Source organism: Amblyomma mixtum, chromosome 3 (genome assembly GCF_055824585.1).
Source record: "Amblyomma mixtum isolate Tamu chromosome 3, ASM5582458v1, whole genome shotgun sequence".
Lineage (NCBI taxonomy): Eukaryota > Metazoa > Arthropoda > Arachnida > Ixodida > Ixodidae > Amblyomma > Amblyomma mixtum.
Window position 1 is genome coordinate 281,452,877 of NC_143014.1, and position 21,488 is coordinate 281,474,364.

At 48.3% G+C, this 21,488-nt stretch overlaps 1 pseudogene; it reads right to left on the reverse strand.

The window, feature by feature from the left end:
* Positions 1 to 20,228, reverse strand: part of LOC149355031 (calsyntenin-1-like) — a 149,471-nt pseudogene extending 129,243 nt beyond the window's left edge.
* Between the last annotated feature and the right edge of the window lie 1,260 nt (positions 20,229 to 21,488).

Here is a 21,488-nt window from a genome sequence, read left to right on the forward strand (position 1 = left end):
CCGCGATTCAACATTTTACAACCAAATCGTTAAAAGATTACACTCTACTTGAAACAGTACCAAGGCAAAAAGGAGACTCAAATCTCTTCATCCTTAATATATACAACCCGCCCAGAAACAAATGCAATGGACTCCCACACTTGTTGATAAACACAATAAAACTGGCTGCTAGAGCTCAATTAATAATTGCGGGAGACTTCAACTCTCAACACCCAGCACGGGGATATAACAAAGCAACTCCGAAAGGGAACCTGCTCTGGCAAATCATACAGTCACTAGGGCTCACAACGCTAACCAACCCGTGCGACCACACACGCATGGGTAACAGTATATGTGTAGACACATCTCCAGACTTTTCCCTCTCTAAAAACGTAAGGACGCAAAGTGGGTCAACACCGGGCAAAATCTTGGTAGTGATCACTTCATCCTTAGCATCACCTTCCCCACGGCAAAACTCAAAAACAAACCTAAAAAATACTAACCACGGATTGGGACAAGTTCAGGGAACTTCGCAACAAACAGCTCCAAAGGAGATCTCTAACCTTAGCGACTGGGTTATCTCTCTGAATGAGGATGTCAGCTTCACTAGCGTTGCTGTGCCAGTTAAGAAAGAGGAGCAGATTGCAGACTCAGGACTCTTACACCTGCGGCAGGCACAAAAAGGCCTCCAAAAACGCTGGAAGAAGCAAAAACACAACAAGCGACTCCGCAAAAGGATCGCTGAAATCGAGAGGTGAATCGAGGAACATTCACTTACTCTCCAAACACAACAATGGAACCAAATTTGTGAAAGTATCAACGGGCAGCTCGGAAATAAGAAGACATGGCATCTTCTAAGACACCTGCTTGACCCAGGACAAACACGTCCCGTGCAACAAAGTCAACTGTACAGACTCATACATAAATGAGGGTACAACTAAAGACCTAATCAAAGAGCTGGCAGAACGCTATCTAAACACGGATGACGGTACCATACAATCAGACTACCGGGGGACTCTTAATCCAATTTAGACGCGGACGTCACAGACGCAGAGGTCTAGTACGCAATTGGAAAACTGCGGACAACATCTGCGGCAGGACCAGACAAAGTAACAAACAAGACGCTCAGGAACTTAGACACAACGTCCATCGCGGCGGTTACAGATCTTATGAACAAATACTGGCATGCAGGCAACATACCACAAAAGTGGAAACACGCGAAAATCACTTTTATTCCTACAGCGGGTTAGAAACTCAGCACTGAGAATCTACGCCCAATTTCATTAACATCATGCCTAGGCAAACTCATGGAGCATGTCATCCTCAACAGGCTCCAAAACTATGCGGAGGACATGAACCTCCTACCTGAAGCAATGTTAGGATTCAGGGCCCAGCTATCTACCCAGGACATACTCTTGCAGCTTCACAAGGACATCATTAAAGCTGACGAGGGAACAGGAACGAAAGTAATCTTGGGTTTAGACATTATTAAAGCTTACATCCGATCCTTCCTCACTAGCAGAACAGCAGTGATAACGATCGGTACAAGAGCCTGCCCCAATCACACTAGGAAGTAAACGAACAGCACAGGGCTCCGTCCTGTCCCCTTTCCTTTTTAACCTCTCCCTCATCAAAATTCCCCCCAAATTGGCACCAATACCAGACCTACATCACACGTTCTATGCAGATGACATCCCACTTTGGGTAACCACAGGATGCGAAGGCTACATAGAAGACACACTTGTTACGACCCATCTTGAGACCCGCGATGAAACGGTGGTGGATTCAACAGCAGCGGCAATTTCGACGGGTCATATGACCCCCAAGATGACCCCACGGCTCGGTGCCAACGACCTTCTAGAAGGACCGACGACCGGGGAAAAAAAGGGTGTCCCTCGTCTTGAAAAAACCCGGAACGAATCAGAGGAAGCCTGCGCAGCTGCGGCTGTGACGTCATCATGCCACACCTGTGTTCGATGGACGCCAGCTGCCAACACAGTGCGACAGGGATGCGGACTTGCGCTTCCTCCTCGCCAGTTCCCAAGTGTGGGCTCTCAAGAGGTGTCTTCGTTGGTTGTGCCGTGTGGTGCCGATCTTTTGTGTCACGATGAATTGCCGCCTGGTGAAAGGGCTCAACAGGTGTCTTCGTTGGCTGTGACGTGTGGTGCCGATCTTTTGTGTCACGATGAATTGCCGCCTGGTGAAAGGGTGGAGCCTTGGGCTATTTAACCTGCGCCCAAAGTGAGCACGAACGCTCTGGGCCCTGGGTAAACGGCTCATCCAGTCGCTCGACGTCATGAGCTCTTAATGTTTGTTTCCTTGCTTTTCTTTTGTAAATTTATGTAAATAAGTGTCTTAGTTTCTTGCCACTATGCCATTAAACCTGCTTGTTTTCGAAATTCCAACCTTCGAAGCTTCAGACTTTCCTCAGCCCGACGACTCAACACGCTGCCAAATGGAGCCCGGGTTCGAGCTTTCCTGTGCGCCACAACACACTCCAAGAAGCAGTGGACATCACTGAGACATGCGCATGGGAATCCGGCCTAACTTGTTCAGAGCAAAAATCTGAACTCTTCGTGATCCGTCATAAACGAAGAAGTAGGAGTACTACGACTCCCCCCCTCCGCAAATAAACGTCTATGTCAATGGAGGATCCGTCAAAGAGGTACAAACCATGAAAACACTGGGGTTGTATTTACAAACAAATGGAAAGAATACTGACACACTCACTCAGCTAAAACGCACGGTAGAAGCGACGGCGCGATTAATCCGCCGCATAGCTAATCGAAGACAAGGGGTGAGGGAAAGATATTTATGCCGACTAGTGCAGGCCTTTGCGCTAAGTAGGATACTCTATGCCACCCCTTATCTCAAATTTGCGAAAGCAGAAAAGGACAAATTGGATAGCATGATACGGCAGGCCTACAAAGCTGCGTTAGGACTCCCACTAAATGCCTCAACCGAAAGGCTTATGAGGTTAGGAATACATAACACCTACAATGAACTGAAAGAAGCCCATTTTAATGGCTCAAACAGCGAGATTAGCCAATTCCAGAACTGGTAGGAGTATTCTTACCAGGCTTGGAATTAACTTTCAACCTACGAATACAGATGCCAAAGTAGACTTACCCCGCGGCTATAGGACGGCCCTATTAATCAAACCCCTCCCCAAAAACATGCACCCCTTACACCATGAGGGTAGAAGACCAGCACGAGACAAAGCCTTACGTAACAGATACAGACAGTGCGCTGGAACACTTTATGTAGATGCGGCAGAATACAAACATACGAATGCATTTGCAATTGTGGCTGTGAACGAGAATGGTGACCTCATCGTCTCGGCAACAGTCAAAACGACATCCTCTGAAACGGCAGAAGAGGCGGCTATAGCCCTCGCCCTAGCGCATACCCAAGACAGCATCATCCTCAGTGACTCCAAAATGGGTATCCATAATTTCGCAAAAGGCCGAATTACAAACACCTCTCTTAAAATGCTTAACGCAACCAAATTCTCACCAAATTATTCCGAACTGATATGGGTCCCAGCCCATTCGGGGAATCCGGAGAAGGAGGCAGCCCACAATAAAGCCCGAGGTTTCGGCGACCGGGCAGTGGATGAGTCTGGCTCCCTGAATTTCACGGACTTCATGATCACATATCATGATCTCACCAATCATTTTAAACTAGAGAGGAGAATTTTCCCCCCTCCAGACAAAACACTTACTAAAGAACAAAAGAGGTTACGTGGAGTCGTCTACAGACGAGATCGATACGCACCCCATCACTCCTCGCGCACATTTATCCCGATCTTTACAGCCCAAACCACAAACACTGTGGCCAACGTGCCACCTACGATCACATCCTGTGGGACTGCAAAATAGAGCCACCTCCGGGTGATCTAGTTACAGCTCCTTCTCTCGAGCGGTGGGATACCGTGCTGGCTAGCTCTGACCCCAGAACGCAAGTTTTGGTGGTGGAGTGGGCTGACAAAGTCGTCGAGGGCTATGTATTCTCGAACACTTACCGCAACCTCTTACCAAGCTGTTTCCGGCGAATAAAATGTTTTACAATCAATTCTCGCGCCACGATTGTGTTCCTCTCAACCGTGGCTTGAGTGAACGAAATCAGCTGCTGGCAAGGCGCGACGACCTCAATGCTCCAGCAGGCCGATATGCCAACGGTGTTTGCGGCGTTCGCGCGAGCCAGTCTGCAAGCGTGACGCTACAAATTGCAGCGAACGCGCCGGGCATTGTGCGCTATGAAATGGCCAAAGGTGACAAAGAAAAATGCGACGAGTTTTATTCGCCACTGAGAGGCAAAAGGAGATAAGTAAAATACTTGCCTATCTTCTTTTGCCTCTCAGTGGCGAATAAAGCTCATCGTATTTGTGTTTGTCACTTTTGGTCCTTTCATAGCTTACAATGCCCGACGCGTTCGCTGCAATTTGCAGCGTCACGCTTGTAGACTGGCTCGCGCGAACGCGGCAACCACCGTTGACATATCGGCCTGCTGGAGCATTGAGGTCGTCCCGCCTTGCCAGCAGCTGATTTCGTTTACTCAAGCCACGGTTGAGAGCAGCACAATCGTGGCGAGCAAATGCGCTGGTCACGTGATTTTTCTTTTATTTCGCGGGCTTTCTTTGGAGCTCGGAAAAAAGATACACGTGAGGCGTTCTTTATCGCAAATCAATGGAATGGGGGTTTCTGAAGGTGCTCTCCAACTGTGCGGTTCACATTTGCTGTCTAAAGTCAATATTTTCGCGTTTAGAAAAATTATCTTAATTGCTAATTAATTAATTGCGAAACAAAAATTGCCTATGATGCGCAAGCCGGATGGTAGATGTATGTAAGTGGTTTCCCTGGTCTACCTCAAATATTTTATTTGTAACCCTTGGCTAAAGTTGGCGTGGACACCCTGTATAACAGCTGTATCTTACTGGTACACACCTATGGGGCAGAAACGTGGAATCTAAAAAAGAGGGTTCAACTGCAGTTAAGGACAGCGCAGCGAGCTATTGAAAACAAAATGGCAGGTCTAACGTTAAGAGACAGAAAGAGGGCAGAGTGGGCCATGGATCAAGCACAGGTCAATGATAACCTAACCGAAATCAAAAGGAAGAAATGGACTTGGGTAGGACATGTAACGCGAAGGCAATATATAACAGGTGGTTTTAAACGGCAACTGCACCACTTTGTGAAAATGCCGCGACATTAAAAGATTAAAATCTATACAGCCTGTAGGTAAAGCGTGCCAAGTTTACTTTAGCTAGCATTTTAAATGGGGACGTAATCCACGATTAAATTTCAGACTTCTCTTCAAAGCACCAGAGGACTGCGGAGAAGCTAGGTCTGACGTCAGGGACGGAAATTTAAAATTGTTTTTTTTTTTATTTTTTAGGACAGGAAATGACGCAGTAACTGTCTCACATATCTCGGTGGACACTCGAACCGAGCTGTAAGGGAAGTGATAAAGGAGAGAGTGAAAGAAGAAAGGAAGTGGTGGTGGAAAACGTTTATTTGCTCTATTTTACAGTATTTATTTGCGGCTTCAGATGGAGCCTTCCATCTTCTCTTGAGGGTCTTGAGGGCTCCGCTGAAAGTAGCTGCCCTGCGTGCACGCCTTACTAGTCCTTGTTGGACTTTCAGGATGTCGCTGGATAGCATTCTCTCCCACTGTTCCGCACTCGGGTTTTCTATTATGGCTAGCTCGTCTATTTTCTGGCAAGCCCATGTGGTATGGTATAGGGTTGGTTTGTCTCCCCATCACGGGCACTCGCTCTTGTAATGCGTGGGGTAGATTTTACTTAGCATGTCCCGTTTGTAACTGTCCGTAGTGGAGGTCTCCGAAATAATTACGACCACCTGGGGATCTTAGCTTGCACTGACATCGCACAGGGGCGATTTCCCCTCCATCGAAACGCGGCTGCCGCGGTCGGGTTGAGGCCCGGGTACTGCGCCTCAGAAGACGGGCGCATTAAACCGCGGCGGGTAGACGGACGCTAGCATTTCAAAATTCCGCTGCGGTGCATCATAGCCTGCCGTATGTCGCTGGATGTTGCCAAACATCCCTAGGAGGAATTTTCATTCGGTGGTGTTGGTTGTTTTCCTTCAAAGCAACCATTTTTGAGTTAGAAATGCACTGGCATCGTAGATGACGTCATTGCGCACCCCCCTCACCCCCCCCCCCCCCCACTCCTCGGCGCTGCGCGCTGCGAGCAAGCTTGAAGGCCATCGCGCTTTTAATCTTCGATTACGTCACGATTTCAAATGCTAGTCCAAAAGGACTTACCTGCAACTTTCACATATTCCAAAACCCCACCCCATCCCTCCCTCGACAATTATCATCATACACTTTGGAGGAGGCTCCAAACACGCACTTTACCCTCCCCTTATATACGCTCGCGCTATCACCCAGTCCACACAAACCCCTCCTGTACCCTGTGCCACCACCCCAAAGCCACTCTCGACCATATCCTTTTCCTCTGCCCGGCGGATCCTCCCCCGCGGGGCCTGGAGCACCTTACCACTTGGGAGGCTTGGGAGACCCTACTGCGGCCGCCGCGGTGGCTCAGTGGTTATGGTGCTCGGCTGCTGACCCGAAAGACGCGGGTTCGATTCCGCTGCGGCGGTTGAATTTCTTTCATCTTGAAAGAATGAAAGAATTCTTTCAAGACGATGTACCAACTAACCCGTCAAAAAGTTCTACTACAGAATTTCTTTCGAGGAGAAATCCTAAAAGCCCGTGTACTGTGCGATGTCAGTGCACATTAAAGAACCCCAGGTGGTCGAAATTTCCGAAGCTCTCGACTACGGCGTCTCTCATAGCCTGAGTCGCTTTGGGACGTTAAACGCCATAAACCAAACCAACCTACTGCGCTCCGAGGACCCGGCCAAGCAAGCCATCGCCGCAGGCCGGGCTGCCAGCGTCATGAGCCTCCGGGACATGAACATTTGAGTGCAGTGGGGCCTTGCGGGGCCCCAAGGACCTACGTGTCCCAAACTCTCCTGTTCCAAATAAAGTTTTCACCAGAACCACACATTTACCTGTTTAAAGCTAGTAAAATTCTAAAAACTTCAGCTGCACTTTGAAGGGTCCCTGAAAAGGGTGTTTGAGCACACCCAGCATTTCTGGACAACAGTATTTTGAACGGGAGCCAGTTTATGAACTCAATTTTTTCATCTATTGTAAGATTTCACTGTAACAATAAATATATTCACCAATCTCCTGTCGGCAGGCTTGCATTTTTTTTCTATTAGCGTTTTTGTTATTGGCAAAAGCGTTCCCCATTGGTTTTCTACGGCAGTTCTAACTGCTCGATACCAGCTATGGAAACAGTTTAAAAGAAAGCTTTTGCTGCACATCGGAGTATAACCTTCAGTATTTCCGTTACAGTACCTTACAGTTTTTCAAATTTCAAAATTTTTTTCCAATATTGTTGGATGTGTATTATAGAGTACAGGCCCCCGAGCGTTCATACCGCGTAAAAGGCTTCAAAAATGAGCCGGTCATTTACAATATGTTTTTTTTTTAAATGACGCTTCTATCCCTCGGGGCGACCAGCCGTTCCGGGCTGTCGCCCGAATCCGCACGCAAGGCGTCATGCAGCGCACGTTATGTCAGCAGTGGAAGCACAGCAGCGGAAGCGCATGCTCAGGAAGCGCACGCTAGAGAAGCTGTCGATGACTTGCACAAAATGAACGCTGAAGACGCAGACAAAAGAGAGCATTCTTTCGAGTGTTATCTCTGCGGCTCTGACAAGCATTTTTCCCGCGCCTGTCCGCATATCGCAGATAAGTGCGCGAACTGCGGGAAGAAAGGCCACGTTCAGCGTGCCTGGCGTGGTCCCAAGCAGAAGCCAATGAGTTCAAGGAAGTGGATACGCACTCTTGAAAGTGACGACACTGGTAACGTTCAGACGCTGTCTCAAAAAATCCGGCCTCCCATCACCGTCGACGTCGAAATTCAAGGTGTACCTTTGCAAATGGAGTTAGACACAGGCGCTACGGTGTCTGTAATATCAAGACAACTGTTCAAGAGACTTAGACCGCCTTTAAAACTCGACCCGACGAAACTGCGACTGAAAACATACGCAGAAGTTGTCCAGCCCTGCGGCGTCTTCAAAGCAGCCGTAAAGGCCGAGTCACACTGCGGAAACACAACAACGACATGAACCAAACACGTTCGCCGCCGCGGTGGCTCAGTGGTTATGGTGCTCGGCTGCTGACCCGAAAGGCGCTGGTTCGATCCTGGCCGCGGCGGTTGAATTTCTTTGGAGGAGAAATTCTAGAGGCCCGTGTGCTGTGCGATGTCAGTGCACGTTAATGAACCCCAGGTGGTCGAAATTTTCGGAGCTCTCCACTACGGCGTCTCTCATAGCCTTAGTCGCTTTGGGACGTTAAACCCCATAAACCAAACCAAACACGTTCTCAAGCGAGCCGTAAACAAGTCGGCTAACCAACTCATCCCACAACTTCATGTCACACTGCACGAACGGCAGGGAAACGAGACAGGTTGCTGGGGTGTTGCCTCGTTATGACAGCTTCCGGGAACCGGAACAATAAACAAACAGCGTTCGTGGACCCGGTTGGCGCTGTTAGCCGGCCGGGCGAATTTCCCGGAGACACCGCACCAACCAAATCAAGCACTACGCGGTGATTCACCGGTTTTGTGCCTTTCGTGCTTGGAAACGTCGTTTTCAAAGTACAAAAGAGAGCGTGTCTTTTCGTGGTAATGCTGTCTGCTGCGGTACGGCGTCTTGCACGCGAGCGGGAAGGCTGCTGTGGTCACCGTCGGCTGTCGGATGCGGCCGCCGTGGAGAAGCACGTTCGATCTCCGTCGCATTCTTGTGAGCAAGCGTACACTTCTGACGAACGCGGCTCTGTAGGGAGCGAAAAGGAATGTCTTGTTCCAGGGACTGCCTCGGCCGCGAGCTCCAACAGTTTCTTGACGGGTTTGTGCGCGAGAACCACCCTAGCAGGAGCCGGCATACGAGTGTGCCAGTTGCTCGCGTGAACATGCCGCCGTCGTACTCGTGCCGCCGGGAAAGTGACCTGATCGCGATGATTGAAGAGAGCCGCTTTCCATGGGATATAACAGACCCAAAATATAAACGATGTGATCTGAAGGAATCTGTGTTTCAAGAGATCGCTAGCTGGGACCGTATTTCACAGGTGAGCGCTAGTTACCTGTCCTGCTATTTTTGAATTTGAGATGAACAAGAAAGCAGTGCTGGATTTTTTTTTGAGATAGCAATCAGAATAATTTTACTGGGCTCCCATTTGATTGCAAAAATGATGCGTACAATTTTAGGCTTTGTTGGTACTCTGACAGTGTGGAACAATCTCGATGAATCTGCCGAGATCATGGCGTAATTTATAGTGACCGGCCGGGTTCATAATGCATTGTGGAACAGCAGCGCAAAATACGAAATTCGTAAAAGTAGACACAGGGCACAGAAAGTAGACGCGTGTAGCCCGTGTTTAATTCCCTCGCATGAGGTTTTCGAAAACGCTTTGCTCGGGCGCCCTTCGCATCCAGTCGATCATCCAGCGCGGTTTCCCTGCGGTGGCGGCTCGTCGTCCGAGTCAGAATCGAGCAAAGCTGCACATCAGCCGCCGCGCACGGTCATAGTTCGTCCGATAATCTGCAAAACTGCCAGTACCTACGGCAGCGCAAGGTGTCCCCAGTTCCCGCGGCTGTGCGCACGCACGGAGTAGAGTGCGCGAGCAAGAGCAGAGAAGCGCCGGGGAACGCGATTGAAGTGGTTTTCCTGGTGTGACAGAGAGTTTCTGAACAAGCGGCGCACATGTGGCCAACACAGGCTGGCGGGAGACAGCGACACGTTTCCCCTCTGTTCGTGTTGACGCGGTGTGACAGGATCGCCAACCCGACGAAAACATTGTTTTGTCGGACGGGTTGGCCGACTGTTTCCGCGGTGTGACTCGGCCTTAAGGTACAAGAATCAAGTAGGTGACCTTCCGTTGTACGTCGTAGACTACGGCGGTCCAGCGTCTTGCATGTCTAGAAAGCAGCCCAGATAGGGGCAACTGGCGCTGTGAAGGTCTGAGGATGACTGCGGCCTTGTTTCCCCTTTTAAAGCCGCGCTCTACCTGAGCGAAGCAACCAGTGTCCCGAGATCTCCCTCACGTGTTTTTCCAGCGCCCGTCGCTTTTTTTTACACTACCGCAAGCCGTTTGAAGGTCGAAGTAAACGCATAGACGCGCTCTTTCACACCATCTTGCTGTTTTCTGTCGAAAAGAAAGGTTTCTCTGCATAAGCACAATACGCCCCTAAGTCGACAAGCTTATTTGTTATTCCCTAGGGGGAATATTCCCCTCAGAATATTTGTTGAGCCCGCCATTTTGTGTTATTTACAACCTCGATTGACGGTTGTTTTCGTCACCTGGCTGTTTGCGGATGCTGTGCCAAACCTGGATGGTGCATCGCCAGTCACTTTCACACAATTCTTCATGACTGGCGCCAAGCAAGATCATCTGAGGTTCTTTGTCAAATCATGCATTTTTTCTAACATCCGCTTAAAACAGGACACATATATCTTTTAAAATATGGCAAACCACACGAAGGCGCAGGTCACTTTCCTTAGCTTCTGTGGTAGTAAAGACGGCCCGACTGCCAAGTTATATTTGCCCCATCACGTGGCTTGTGCTTTATAGGAGGACGAATGACGGGAGATTTATATGAAAGGCTGATGTAAAGAAAATAGACGAGGAATTGTGTTGGGAGCGGCGATAAGAGGTTTATCGTAATGATCGGGTATACAGGAAAGGATGAAGCTGATGCGCGAAAACATGTCATGCAACACGGAATTCGCTCTATGAATGACCGTTATTTAGGACCATATCACGAGCGCAAGAAAAGTGCATTCGAAAGAGCTCATATAGGTCATGGACATATGGTGAAATTCTAAAGGTAATTAAGAGAGATAGATTTGGCCCTTAAGATAAACAGGTGGAGAGGCAAAAAGAAACCCAAATGTAGGTGGGACGCGGATATTAAAGATGCAATATCAAGCCGCCAAGCAGCTTACAGGGCACATCAGAAAGCAAAACAAGAAAATAGACCCTTGCCCGAAATTCAAGAGAAATGGGTGGAGTAGAAGAACAAAAAAGTATGCCCAAGCCTAGGAAAAGACTAAGCCTACAACCGATAAGTGGATGGCAGATAGAAAAAGAGATAAGCAGGCACTGAGAAAGCTTTGGAACAACCTGAAGGCACTAGCTACCAGTTCGAAGGAAACGCGTTGCCATATACAGGATAACGAGGGTAAGTTAATGGAAAATGAAGCAGCCCTGCAACTGATTTGCAAACACTTATCAGAGGCTTCTAAAGCGTGTGGTGGCATCAGCGGTACGCAGCCTGATGCAGGTTGCTACCAAGGGAAGGTTTTTGACGCATACAGGCCGGATATAGCGGGAAAAAGCGGAGAAAATGGTCCTTTTGCATACAGCAACAGGTTTGGACCAAATACCAATGAGCCTATAAGTCCGTTGCTTGGTAAAAAAACAAGAAAGACTTCGTATGCTGCCTTTAGTTACGTATTGAGAACTAAGGAAATCCCAGCAAGCTGGCGAGAGAGTAGAACAGACTTGACGTACAAAGGAAAGGTTGAACAGACGGCGGCATCGGTACTGTATCGAATAACAGTGCAAGTCAGCAAGGATCAGCTGCAAGGTTGGACTGAAGATGTGCTTTTGGTAGAACTGCAGATTGGATTCAGACAAGTTTAGAAGACAACTTGTCCGCAGTCACCCAATGCATCGAAATTCCTGCAAGTGAAGAATGACCACTGCGGATGGCGTCTTTAGGCATCAAAGGGGCTTACGGCAATGTACGAGGTCTGTTAGAAAAGTATCGGACCTTTGACCGAATAAAAAAAACTGGCATAACTGGAGCGTTGTAAACCTAGTAATCTTCAAAGTAGTCTCCTTGGGACTCCACACACTTCTCCCAGCGATGCTGCCATTGTTAGAAGTATTCCGAAAAGGCCCCTTTCGGAATGGAGTTTAGCTCAGCGGTCGTTGCAGCCATATTGTCCTCTCTTGTCTGAAATCGCGCTCCTTTCAATGGCCTCTTGATTTTGAGAAACAGCCAGAAATCGCAAGGGGCCATATCAGGAGAGTAAGGAGTCTGCTGAACTACAGGAGTCGGGTTTTTCGCCAAAAAAGTCTGAACCAAGTGCGAGGAATGTGCAGGAGCATTGTCGTGATGGATGCTCCAATTTCCTGTTGACCTCAGCTGCGGTCTCGTGCGCCGCACAGCATCACGTAGGCGACGGAGGACATCCCTGTAGTACTCTTTTGTCATTGTTTGACCCTGTGGGGTGCGTACTCGTGGTGTGCCACGCAGCGGAAGTCAAAGAAAGCAGTCAGCATCACTTTGACGTTGCTGCGCATTTGGCAGGCCATCTTTGGTCTTGGTGACGTGGAATGCTTCCACTGTGACGACTGGGATTTGGTTTCCGGGTCGTACCCGTACACCCAAGACTTGTCACCAGTGATTATGGTGTTGGTGAAGTCGGGGTCACTGTTTGTGGAATCCAGTATGTCATGTGAGACACAAAGCTGCTTTTGCTCCATCGTGAGCAGCTTCGGCACGAATTTCGCCGCAACTCTCTCCATGGCCAAATCTTCGGTGATAATGGAATGTGCAGAAAAATTGCTAATGTCCACCTCTTCCGCAATTTCTCGGATAGTCACACGATGGTCCCGCATCACCACAGCGTTCACTTCGGCAATGACCTGGTCATTTTGGCATGTTGATGGTCGATCGGAGCATGGCTCACTCTCCACTGATGTGCGGCCGTCTTTAAACCAGTTGTACCACTGCTTAATCTGTGTGCTGCTCATAGCATCGTCACCGAAAGCCGTCTGAATATTCCGAATGGTTTCCACTTGGTTGTCGCCCAGTTTCTGGCAAAATTTGATGCAGTAGAGCGGCTCCTGTCGCACCGCAATTTTCCTTGCAATTAAAAACCGACGAGGGCACTGCGCACTGCCTCACTCACACACTGCGCCCCAGCGACTGGCAGTCTCGGCAGGCGGGAAAAAATTCGTGCATGCGCAGGAAGGTTCAAGGTCGGCTGATGCAAGCGCGCTTGTTTGAAATCCATCAGGTGTTCGCAAAAAAAATTAAAGTTTGATACTTTTCTAACAGACCTCGTAAACCACGCCCCTGTTAGGCAAATTTTTGAAAAGTAAGTGTGGGCTGTGAAACAATTTGTCCTTTACAAGGAGATTAGAAGCAGAACAACCTAGCTGTGAATTGTCAGGAAATGGAAGCTTCTGAAAGATTTGCAGTTGAAAAACGACTTAAGAAAGGATAGAAACGAGCGGATTAGGTTCTACTGGGTCGTGGTGGCGAAGGGGCCAACTGGTGACAAGTCGTACCGGGATGGACACATACAAATGACATCGTTCTTCTAACAGATTGAGCGAGAGGCCTTCAAAACTTGGCAGACCCTTGCGGAAAAGAGCCGGAGGCTCTAGGACTGAAATTAAACGCTGAAAAATCTGGAGTCATGGTTTATAATGATGAGCCTGGTACGATCACGCTACTGATCTTAGAGTTAAAGGCGTACAAATATATTGGTATGTGGATTAATGATAGCAGAGACTAGATGCGAGTCCAAAAGGAGGAAGTTAAGAAGAAAGCAAAAAGAAATGAGGCTGTCATGAAGAATCGCGCGTTCTGAGGATATAACAAATATTATTCGGGAAATCTGAATAGGCGCGATGCCACCGGGCTCGTCGTTTGTAAACGCTGTGGTGTGCCTATTGTGGCGACCCCACACACTGCGCGGATCCACACGGGACGGAGAGGCACAGAGACTCCGTTTCACTTAGCTGAAAAAAAAAACAGATATATTCAAGAATTACATATTGCCGAGTACATGATGCAGAGGTAGTGGTGTCGAAGCTTACATGCTGCTGCGTTGGCGCCGGATTCGTCAGAAGGAACGGAGGGCTGCGGAGTGAACCTTGTTCGTTCGCCGGTGGACAGACTGTTGTCTCGGGCTTTTCTCGTCACCAAAACTGACTGGATTTTTCTCGTTTTTTTTTTAAAATCCATTGAGGCCATCCGTCTTTCCAGGCTGGAGCGTTTCCTTCGCCTTCCTCTCGGCGCTGGCGACTTCTACATTCCCCGTCTTCCCCCGCATTTTCCCACCGAATCCTGCCTTTTCTTCTCTGGCCGGCGCCACTGCCACTCTTGCCGAAGGGTGTGCCCCACCAATTGAATGCTTACAGATGGCGACCACGCTGTCAACCTCCGGACCTGTAGTGAGCCTTGGCCAGCGACACCCGGATATTCCTGGCGCCATATAGTGTTGTCCAAGCCCGTCCGGGGTCAAACAAAGGGAATATGTCGCCGGATATAACGACCGTCCGGAGACACGCTGCGCACGCAACGCCAGCAGAGGAATTTGAGACTGAAATCAGCGGTGCGTTTGAGGCAAGAAAATGATAACGTTGAGGACAACACACAAAGAACATCGTAGTCAAAATAGCAGGCGAATTTCTCGAATGAGCATCTGAATCTTCACAGAACAATATATAAACGGCAGAGAATTAATCCAAATTGGTTCCTATACAACTCAATTGCACATTAATTACCACAGCTTATCTGTCCATGCTTGCCTTCCCGCTTTTTGCCCTTATGCAACGTTTGGACGCCGACCGCGGTTCGCCGGCTAGCGCTTTGTAAAAGCAATGAACATTGTACTGTGAAATCTCGGACGCAAACAAGCATTAAGAAGGGAATTGCCAACTTGCACAGGATGGCAACTTAATTACTATGTTATTCTCTCAGGCGCCCTCTTTTTTTACGCCCAGCAAGACTAATAGGGCAGATAAGACATGTGACCAATACTAACGCTGGACGACAGTTACATACCCACATATAATATTTACAAATCGCAATAAACGTAGCATTGAACCAACATGCGGCACTTGCGCTGCAAAGACTAATAGGGCAGATAAGACATGCGACCAATACTAACGCTGGACGACAGTTACATACCCACATACAATATTTACAAATCGCAATAAACGTAGCATTGAACCAACATGCGGCACTTGCGCTGCAAAGACTAATAGGGCAGATAAGACATGAGACCAATACTAACGCTGGACGACAGTTACATACCCACATACAATATTTACAAATCGCAATAAACGTAGCATTGAACCAACATGCGGCACTTGCGCTGCAAAGACTAATAGGGCAGATAAGACATGCGACCAATACTAACGCTGGACGACTGTTACATACCCACATACAATATTTACAAATCGCATAAACATAGCATTGGACCAACATGCGGCACTGGCGCTGCAAACACGCGACGAGTTGGTCGGTCGCCACTTCTCGCGCTTGACCCGCACCAGACACACAAGTTTTTTGCGGGGCTGGGTCTCTTGGAAAATGAAACATCCTCGACCATTCCTCGAATGGTTTCTCGATTCGTGCCTTCGCGTGCACGTTCGCAAGAGGCGGAGTTACGTGATAAAGAAAAAAAAGGCGAAGGGTTGCTGTACTTCACCACGAACGATGAGACGGATATATTCTTTTATGTTTTTTGGCGTTAAAAGCAACATAAAAGAGTTCCCTATCACTAAACTAGAAATAGTATAAGACACCTATTGTCGCTTTCAATGGAAGGGACAGATTTCGAACACTTTACTTACACTGCTGATACCTGATAGCACGTACTGATTGTAGGCAAATTGATAGCAATGGCTAAGACCACAATGGGAAGCGGTAAAGGTGAGCTGCAAATAGTACAGACTCAAGATTCGCAAGTTTTGTGCAAACTCTTCAAGTCATGTGTCAAGTATGTACGAATTCTCTGATGCGGTATATCGCATCGATAGCGCAGAATAATATAAACGAGGAATTTCTTAACACATATATTGAGGTTAGATGTGCTGGCACACATATCCGGATAGATTACTACAAACGTCAGGAACTGCAGTACGTGCTGGGAGAGGTTCGCCGACAATGCATTAAAGGAAATCGAACACCATGTATATTCATTTACGGCATTGCATGGTTCTCCATAGAAGGAGAGAAAAGTATTCCTATTATATATTTATGCAAAAGAGATTCGGACTATTGCCAAGCAACAGTTGAGTTATTCTGTATGTTTTCATCGTTCGCTAAACTCCGTGGCTTGTGCTACGATATAACTATAGCGGAGCCTGATTTCCTTTCTGTGAACATGCATCATAAACATAACCAGGTAACAGCGTGCCTGTAAGGCCGACTGTAGCTGCATGTTTAGGTTGCAGAACAAGAGCGTTTTCATTTTGCAGCCGGATTTGTTTTCAACAAAATGTAAACAATGCGCTCTGTTAGCACGGCTCACTCAAAATGCAATGACGGGGTTTTAGAAAGGCAGAACAGAGCATAGCTCGCGAGCAGTTCTCAGTTCGCTGAAAACATTCTTAAATTTGGACATGCGGCGGCAAAAGAAAAGCGGGAGCTATATGCTATGTATTCAAGCGATCGCGAAATATTACGTGGGGATAAGTGCAATAAAGCGCACAGGCTACTGAAATTGTGCGCATACTGTAAATAAACGTTTCCTGCAGTTAACCTCTGCAGATGTATTTTCCTTGACAACGTGGAGCATGGTTTTCTTATTTGGTGGCGTTCCAAAAAAAGCTTAGGTTCCGATTTCTTTTACTGGTACTGAGTATTCAATTGAAAATCCTGTCATGTGCAATTTACCGGCACGTTGTTCTCTGCTGCTCAGGAAGAAAGAACAAAGGCCGACGCTGCCAGGATGCCTCGTGTCACGCATATATTATATATATATATATATATATATATATATATATATATATATATCGTCGTGGGACCCTAATATAAGAATAGCGGCAGAAATGATCATAGGGTGCTGCGTGTACTACCAAAGTTTGATACATCTTACTGACGAGAATAACCCGAATAGTCGTCATACCCCAGCTCGCAAATGATCTAAAAAAACACAACTTAGTGAATGCAAAAAACATGCGCAGGCCTGCAACGCGGTCCCACAGCAAAAGCGTCAAGGCGCTTCCCACGTAGGCGGCAGCTCCGCCCGCGTGCCTCGAAGCCTTGGCTGCTTTTCCGTCGTCCATCATCATCATTGTCTCTGCTGCTTGACCGCCCAATCATGTGTCCGCGCCCTGGGAGGCTAGAGTTTCTTTTGTGAAGTCATACTCATTCGCATACTGGCACAATTCTTCCTAAACTAATTGTCTGAGTTCCGCAACTCGTAAAAACCATCTATACATAGCATTGCTACAGCAATTGTCCACATACTTCTGCAGCCCCGTTTCGTTCGCTTAATCTCCGAACAACACGATCAACAAACTAATTGCGCGGCGATAAATGTGAGTACGCAAATCAGATCCCTTAGAAGAAAACTGTTCAGACCACTTTCAAATACAGGCACTTCTCTTTTTTTTCTTTTCGCGAGGCCTCACCTACAGTGCCGCAAGCGGGCGTACCACTCCGGTAGCGCGAATGCTGCCTTTTAGGCATTGTTCGCGCGAGCATTGTGCGCGATGTTCTAGTCAAACAGCGCACTGTAGGCATCGTTTGGAAGCTCAATGTTCACTTTCAATTGATGCACACCGCTGCAGCGTAACTGCATCAACAACTGCGCAAGAGGTGGTATTGCAGATGACCAATTCGGTAGTTTCTTCGACATGACCTACTTCGGAGAACTTTTGTGAAGAAACTACATAAATTAGGACAGTTTCGTTTGGACTACACGTAAAATAGACATTAGTCTATTACTTCACATTTCGACATGTGCACTCGTTGAATTTTATGTGATCGGCGGCCTTTTAAATACATCAAAATTTAGTTATTTTGGGCACAAATATCTGTCGCTTATCGGAGCGCGCAGCATCAATATTTTCACCATTTGGGGAGGAAAATATAGTAGTGCAGTGTGCGCAGTTTAATCAACGTATCTTCATTAGTTCGTTTTTAATTGCCTTTCCAATTTTAAGATTTCTCTAATACTGAAAGAAATAGAGACGGACAGGGCAACGCACGCCCGCGCTAAGATAACGCTTGTCTGCGTCGTCCTATCTTACTTTAATGATTCCTTCGCACTACTTTTTAATCATGAACGTCCACGAACTCGCCAAACTTTCGCCTTTACTCAGCAACATGCCATTGGTATCTCCACGAAGTTTGACACGCCCATGCATGTAAATTTCCTGCATCGAAAGTGAGAAACAAAAGCAAACTCAATCTAATCGGTAACCTTTCTTTAGTAGCTTTACGTGAAATAACAAAACGAAATCGGCTACCAGAAATGGCCCAGTAGAGGCACGATCTATGACAAAGGTGATTTCCCTATGCCGCGCTCAAACAATGGCCTTTTCAGCCGCGCGCGTCGGGGTCGCGGGCTAACCACCTTTTCAGCTGCAGGGGCTTAGGGACAGGAAGCCAACCCACCCTTTGCCTTCGCTAGCGTCTTTCCGCCCTTTCGACAAGAGGAGAGGTCATTGGCAGCGCTTGCAAAGCCCATAATTGCTGGTCGACAACAGGCTGCAACAAGTACTGTCCCGCTCCCCCTCTCGCTTCGAGTCCAACTCTCCGGCTGTGCTCCTGTCTAGCTGCTTCCCAAGAAAAATCCCGCACACGCGTCTTTCTCTCCTGGAGTGTTCGGGGAATCCGCATATATCCACGATAGTTCCCCCTCAAGTCACGCGCAAGGAAGCTCGCACAGCGATTTGCCTTTTCTCTTGCCGCCTTTGACCCAGGACAGCGCAATTTGATTCTTCTCGCGGACTGACGGATTTTCATGGGCTTCTGACATGCATGCCTGGAAAATTCGTTTTCAATTTCCTGCCATTGCGGTCAGCTTTTGAAGCACCAGTGCCTGTCGCCTGGCCAGGAACCCTGTCCGCGAGTTACAGTTGCGCACCGCGGGAAAACTTCGGGTTCTACCGCCTTCCGCTCTTTGCTCACATCAGCAGCTGTGAGCACAAATGAATCGATTTCTCTGTTTGCCCTTCGCCTTTGTCCGTTTTCATATCCTACGCATAGACTGCTGAGCGTGTGTCCCCAGAACAGAACTAGCTTCTCCTAGTTCTTCCATCGCACCTCGGAAACCTTCATCCGGTTCAAAACTAGCCAATTTGGCTTCGCAGCATTTTCAGCTCCTCACAGCTCTTCCGCCTCGCCTGCTTATCAGCAGTCTTCATAAGCCAGCTTCGCTGAAGTAGCCACACCGCTTTCTGTTTCACTTATGCTCTAGTGACGCCTTGACTCGCAGCTGCCTCGACTCACACAGACTGAACGGTTCCGCTTTGTTTCTCTTCTGAAACCTGCACCTTTGGAGAAATCTCCCTTTTCGCGGGCTTGTAGGTTCGACGCCTGTAGCAATTTAATTGAAAGGGCTTCACTCCTAATTACCCGACTAACGGTCTCCGTTGCCACTCCTACCTTCCTTGGAGGGGAATCCTCGCAGTCGGGTCGTGTAGGCCCCTTCTCTGAATGCTCTCTATCGGCATTGCGGCTGCCTAGCTCGAACACGGCCTCGGATACTGCGGCTTTCCTTGGAGCAGCCACCGGTCGGACGCGTTCTCTGCCGCTTCCCTCGTGGTGACGCAATTAACCAACTCGCCTACAGACACAGACTTTGTGGATCTAATCTCAGAAGTAGCCTCACTCCATTTGTCTAAGATTTTGCCTTTCCCGGTGTGGGCTGCCCTGCGCTGCATCTCAAGCTGGAGTTTAAGCCGCTTCACTTCTGCGTCTTACCTTTCTCTGTCCCGGTCATTTACCCAACGTTGCACATTTTCCCAAGCAATCTCACAATCATCCTCTTACTCCGTTCAAGGATTCTTGATTACCTGAATAATGCTTTTTATCCACAGCGACCCGCAACCCATTGCACAAGACCAACAGTCCTGCCCTCGACAACCTCGTCATGTCTCTGGTCGCTGCATTTAAATGCTGGTCTTGCTCGCTCATCGTGATTCTGAGCTACTATGCCCCTGTGCTAAAGACATCCGATGAACCAGCAGTTAGAACATCAACACACAATTTGAAGCCTCGAGGATGCAAACCAAAAACCAACACTCACCCGCAGATGCAGCACCTTGTTACCCGGTTCATCTCACCGCTGGCAACCAGTGTTGGATGGGGGTTTCGGTGTAGCGGCTCGACAGAATCTTGGTCAAAAGAACGCTCTTTACACCAGGACAGTAGGGCCGCTGAGTGAAGGGGTTGTGTGATGGCGAAAGAACACGACTGGGTTTTTTTACATAACGTACACCGCCAAGAGCGGAGAGTCGGCCGCACTCGCTGACGGCGGCCTGAAACGTTCACTTTTGCGCACAACACTTCCTCTCCCTTGTGGACACGCCCCCGTCACGTGTTTGAGGGTGAGGTGGATGCCATCGAAGCAGCGCAGACTGCGGTAGGATCGCATGTGATAATCTCTTGCCACTCGTGGCGGCCCTCGTGTTGCCGACACCTGTTCGTCATCACCCGACGCGCGAGGCAGGCACGCCAAAGGAGAACCACCGGGAACGAGACCCCGCTCGCCGCGGCGGCGCTCGGCACGTGAGGAGACACCGGAAATTGGGCCCTTTCCTGCTCGATCTTAACAGGATACTTGCTGAGTAAACGTAGAGCGCGGTAAACACATGGACGTAAGAAAGACGACGGACGAGCGCAAACTTCCAACTAAATTTTATTACAAAGATAGGTAAGAATATATAGCGACATGAAAAGGGAACAAAAAAGACACCATCACAAATAGCGTACAATGCGAAATGAAAGTCGTTCTCGTAGTTTATTCTGAGATACATAACCTACTTTTTTCGGAAATGCGACTGATGGTGCACTTACGCAGCCACTCTATGTCCTGTCCATCTGCATAGATTCTGATGGCTGTCAATACAGAATGTGCGAAATCCGGAGCACAGTGGCTGCCACCCTCGAAGTCACAGTCGCGGCAATGAACTGAAAGTGTTCCACACATCTGACGCACACTGTTGGCATGCTCTCGCAGACGTTCGTACTAAAATCGTCCGCTCTGTCCCACGGAGAAACAGCCGCATGACAACGGTACCTCATAGACGATACCCTCAACACATGTAGCAAACATACTTGTTGGCATGTCGTGTCTGACAGCCTACATTTTCACTTTCCGTAGGGCTCGTCAGCCTGCAAAGCCTGCTTAGTTTTTGAGGTGCTGACAGGACGACTTTTACGTTCACTCTCCATGTTATCTTCATGATATTGTGAGATAAAGAATGGTTGTATGGCAAGGCTACAACCCTTTTTTTTCTGGTTTTTCTTTGATCACCCTGTCACTGTCAACCTTCTGTTTTTTGAAGATGCCCTCAGCTACAGCACAAAGCAGGTGGTTGGTATAGCCGCTCGACTTCTAATCTGCCTTGAGACACATTCGTTAATGAAGTGAGGCAAGACTTTCCAAGGACATTCGGAAGGCTGGTCTGCATGATGCGCCC